The sequence below is a fragment of the Apis dorsata genome, unplaced genomic scaffold, assembly GCF_000469605.1.
Source record: "Apis dorsata unplaced genomic scaffold, Apis dorsata 1.3 scaffold_34, whole genome shotgun sequence".
NCBI lineage: Eukaryota > Metazoa > Arthropoda > Insecta > Hymenoptera > Apidae > Apis > Apis dorsata.
In genome coordinates this window covers 10,126-15,446 of record NW_006263336.1, presented here as the reverse complement: position 1 = coordinate 15,446, position 5,321 = coordinate 10,126, and the positions used below count along the sequence as shown (strand labels likewise).

The 5,321-nt window shown below is 40.4% G+C and overlaps 1 long non-coding RNA gene across 1 annotated transcript; it reads right to left on the bottom strand.

Moving 5' to 3' along the window:
- Positions 1 to 1,764: 1,764 nt before the first annotated feature.
- Positions 1,765 to 3,762, bottom strand: LOC116186065. Its single transcript, XR_004150989.1, has 3 exons — positions 3,533 to 3,762; positions 2,901 to 3,244; positions 1,765 to 1,963 (listed from the first exon to the last, which is right to left on the bottom strand). It is a non-coding gene; the product is annotated as an uncharacterized LOC116186065 (long non-coding RNA).
- Between the last annotated feature and the right edge of the window lie 1,559 nt (positions 3,763 to 5,321).

The following is a 5,321-nucleotide window of genomic DNA, read 5'->3' as shown; positions in this document are numbered from 1 at the left end:
GCGGGATGGATAAACTTCGAAGCGAAGCGAAGCGACTGTCCCCGTGGCTGATGCATAATTCAGGAATCGTCACCGGCGAGGATATTGCCAATTTGGCGTCGATGAAAATACGATCGGATTTGTCGGCTACCCCAGAATGGCTCGTCCGACGTACATCCAGTGAATTTAACACCTTCGCCCAACGTGCCGCCACTGTACCGTGCGAAATTGCATCGGAGCCAATCGCCGGATCGCTCTAATATTCTCCTTGCTTTTCACGCCGTTCTCTCCGGTTAATGGCTTCCTGTAGGGGGCGCTTATCTAAACCCCGTTCTTCGAGATCGAGATTCGGCGTTACTTTGAAATTTGACAAGCATCGAAGAGAATTTGCCGGTTTTTTCTGGAGCGGGGGAGTTGAAATGGAATATTCATGTTGAAATACATGAATAGTATTATTAGGTTGTTGTGGAAATAAAGTATAGTTTCTTGGCAATTTATTAGATAGAATTGATAAAATTTTGAGCGTTATAAAAATTTGATTTAATTTAATTTATTTAATGTTCATTCCAAGGCAGTGTTTCTCAATCTTTTTGGAGAAACATTCTTTGTCTGTATAATAATTAAATAAATTGAGAATGTATAATCATGTGATATTTCTATTTTTCATCAATATGAAACAACAATATATAATTTATTAAATTCTTTTATGCCATGTTAGACGGAATTTTAAAAACATCATATCTCTTAATTATAATCTCTCTCTTTGTACTCTAAAACAATTTCTTTATTCGTTAATGAATAAATTAAATCAATTAAAGGAAAAAAAAGTTGTCGCTGCGATTCGGTTTTACGATAGGCCTGGAATCTATTCGTATATTTAGAGACAAATCTTTCATGCCTGTTATACGTAATTCATTTTTTCCCCTAAAGAAGATTTCCATTTTCGAGAAACGCTTCCTTCTATCCTCTCTGATACTGATCGATGGAAGATTATCGGTTCTTCATGGTTTCCTCGTGAAGATTTTTCGAGGGTGTGTAGTGCGGCTGGGGGATGATCATTGAACGTTCTACGATTTTCCACGGACACGGGGACGCCCGACCGCCATGAAATATTTATGGCGAGAGCACCAGGGTACAGCCACGATGAAAAGAATATATTCGCCGCCGATTCAATTTGTCAACGCGTCGTTAATTACGTTATTATACGATCCTCTAAGATTCTGAAAGCGTCCGTTGTCATCAATAACTCATAAATACTCGTCTTGTTCCGTTGTCTAAGCAGAAAATCCGCTCGAGGAAAAAGTTTTGATAGGATTATCGAACGATTATATATAATTTCTTTTTACGTGATAATAATCGAGTAGAAAAAAATCGCAGGAATAATATATACGACTAACAAGATCATCTATCATTGTTGCAATTCTTTTTTTCGTATATATTGTATTTAAAAATATCTTTCTATCTAAACGCCTCTTCTTTTTCACATAAGGCGAGAAAAATTAAAAATAATTAATAATTTTTATAATTTATCATAGAAGAATTATTCTAATATCCTTATGAAATATAATTCATAACGCATCTTCTTCTCTCTTCATGAAGTGAGAATTTAAAAAAATGATCGGTTGGTATTGCAGAAATCCATTGCATGATCCAATGATCCACATCTGTTGTATCTACCGGAACCTGAAACATTGACAATTTATCATTATCATAATCACTCTTTAAAATTACTTTTATCACAATCTTAACACAAACATGACGATTTAAACCGATATACTTTAATTTCAACTTGTCTGATCTTTAAGAAATTCTATATATATATATATATATATATATTTCCACAATATAGATCGATCGGTAAAGTAGAAAATATCGACAGATTCGACGGATCAAGCGTTCTGTTATGCGGCTGTCGATCACGAACACGATTCCTCGTCGCTGAAAAATCGATAGAACCGACCGATTGATCGAGAAAGACGGTGAACTGGAAAAAGGTTTGATCGCAAATTTATTCGTCGGACAGAGTGAGGGCTCGGTGACTTGGCCAGCGGGCACGAGAAGGCGGGAAGAGACCGAGATTTATAGCACCGGATGCGCGAATACGGTAGAACTTCCTTGTATCCGGTTTGGCGAAAACTTTTCTCTGCGTACGCCTGTTCTGTGCTTCCCTCATTTTTTTTCCCCCCTCCCCCTATATAGAGAGAACGCGCTTCTTTTACCCCCCTCGTTCGAATTTCTATCGGGAACGACGAGAAAAAGTTCGATAACGAGTAAACGTTACAGAATCCCTTTTAGTGAAATAGCGAGGTAAATATTTTATTAGAGGAAGAGATGTAATTAGTGTAGTTGCAAGGGATGTTTGGATAAATTCAGTTTATCACGAAATTTAATTTCAAATGTTATTTTTATTACATTCTTTTTTTTTTTTTCTTTTGAAGAAGAAAGTTTTAAGGGTTAAAAAAAATCTAAATAGGGAGATTAATTGGTTCGATATTAAATTATGAACAGCTATTAAATATATTAACATAAAATATTCACTCGAAATTGAGAGGGATATTTAAATATTTATTATTATCTCGTCGTCGCATCGGATAATTCATTGTTTCGTTATAACTGCATAAATGAAATATTAAGAAAAGAAATCTTAATTCATAATCAAATTTCAAATTTAAAATATTCTCGTTTGAATTGAAAAACAAAAGATATACGAAAAACTAGTAAGCGATCAAAGCTATTTCGTAAAACTATATCTGTACCAATAACTACGGTGAACAGAATGAAAAAAAAAAAAAAAAAAAATTTAAAAGATATCCTTAAAAGATCTTTCTTCACAGAAACGTTCGAGGGAAAGGAATAGAGTGGAGAAACTAAGAAACTCTCTGCTAGCTCTGATAAAATGGAGGACGTTTGTCCACGCTTACCTCCTCTTTTAAGGTTCTTGTAGCGTCTCGGAAGTACGAAATCTAATTTAAACTCCCGCCCGATCGCGCCGCTTTTCCTTGCCTTGGAAAATCCCTTTCCCCGGCTCTCTCCTCCCCCTCCTGTAAGCCGGACGCCGGTTTAAAAAGTTCCACGATCCGAGGAACCGATCGAATCACCTGGGACACTGGAGCACGGAGAGTGCTTGATTATTTTCACAAAAGCGGCAGCAACGGCGTTTTAAATTGCGTTTTAAAAGTCGTTGCTGCTTTCCTCCCGGGGTTGGATCAGGGATAAAGAAGGGAGAGAAACTTTGAAACGTTTGATCTTTGCTTCCTCGTCGTTCCTTACAATTAAACAATTATCGTCGATCATCTGTCAGATTTTTCTTCTTCTTCTTTACAGTTTGAGTCTTAAAACTGCTTGTTAGATTTCAATTTAAGTTGTTCGAATCTTTTCTTAATTTTTTTTTTCGTTTCAAAATAACGAATAAATTGACGAGATTAAGGCGATAACTAAGGTAAAAGTTACGTCACCAATCGAAGGTTGAAGAACCTTCCCGCAAAATACATCACGCAATAGTATCGAATGACCTTTCTCCACGTCGTAAATCTATTACCCACGGACGTAATACCTTGTCAAGGAGGCTCTCGACCATTGCACGCCCCTCCTCCTCTCCTCTCGAAAAAGGGGAGATCGCACCCTCGAAACGTAACCGATGCGAGTGTCGATTCCTCGTCGGTCGTGGGACCGGCGTTCACTTCGCAGTCCACGCGAAGAAAGGGTGCGTTCGCCAAGAAAATTTCAAGGGCCCCGACCTTCGAAACACTGGACACGTTATTCCGTCCATGGACGAGATTGGAAGGGAGGCCGAAACTCGAGAGCGACCTGGAAACATCGAAAACGAGTGGTCAGAATCGTGACAGAAATACAATACTATTTATTAAACCTCGATTTACTTTTCCACATCAATTTTTCTCAACATCTTTTCCCAAATTCACGTTTCTCTTTCATATCATTATCCACGCCTATACTTATCAAACTATATATATATAAAATTATACCAACCTCCCTCCCCACGGAATATTCATCCATTCCACCACCTCTCCCCCCAGCCGAGCACCGAAATTCGGTGGAGAAAATTTTAGGCCGAAAGAGAAAAAAAAGTGGCGTGGAAACCGCAACGTGGAAACGATCTAGGTCCAACGATCGAGGAGGTGGCGAAGTAGACATAGCACGGTGTGCGGCCGTTAGTCGGTGGCGTAGGAGGGAGAGGAGGTTAGCCGGGTTCAGGGGCTGTACCGTGGGCACGAGTCCCAGCCCATGCATACCAATTGACCGGTAACCTAACAACGGTTAACCGCAACCAGTCGACCCGCTGCTAATCAGAAAATCACGCTACCGCGGAAACCCCCAGCGGAGGGGTTGCAACGGAGGCTGCGAACCGGTTCGCCACTCTCTCTCTCTCTCTCTCTCGTAACCACCTCCTCCACCCTCTCGAATACTTTTACTCATAGCGGCGGGGAGGGAGGGAAACCATGTCGGTGCCGCGCTTCCGTCACCCGTGAAACACGAGGATTCGGCGCGACCAGACGCGGCCTCGCTTGGGAATAGCTCCGGGTGACATCCCGCTAATTACGGGGTTAAATATCAAGGGGAGGCAACTATCGATTATCCAAAACTCATTTTCCACGGCCACGGATTTTTCCACGCGATCGAGGATTAAGGAGACACGGTTGCGAAAAGCTTTGGGAAAAGATTTTTATGGGCGACCAGATAATGTTGGGAACGAAAATAAGTTTTTTTTCGCAATCTCGTTCTCGATATACGGTTAAATAAACCTATGTTTTCGGTCGAAAGATAATTACAACAATCTTTTTTTAATGGGCTCCGATTACGCCTAAGCACATCTATTTATTATAAGTTAGGTGGAACGTAAACTATATATCGCTATATAAGAAATTGCAATACAACGAATCTTATCGATTCGCGGCAAAAATCTATTTAATAACCGATAGAACGTGAACCGATGTTTTACCTCGTTTTACAATCGTACGTACACGAGTGATAGATTAACGATGCGTCACGGGAACAATTACAATTACACACCAAGGCCCAGGTAGTTTCCCTAAGCCGATAAGAATTATGATTACTTACGAATCCTTCGTGACAAGTCGGGGCCATTTTTCACCGGTTGACTCCGCTTTGACACTCGTCGACCCTCGCTCGGCCAGACCGTGTAACGCGCGTTACAAGAGGGTTAGGCAGAGGTTTGCGTAACGACCACCCCTTCGATACGTACACCGCTGTGTATCGAAGGTGTGTGTGCATATATATATATATATGTATGTATATAGGTGCGACGAGGATTCGAGGAGGGGTCGTAGTCGGTTACGGTCTCGGGATAGAAAGAGAAAAGTCGC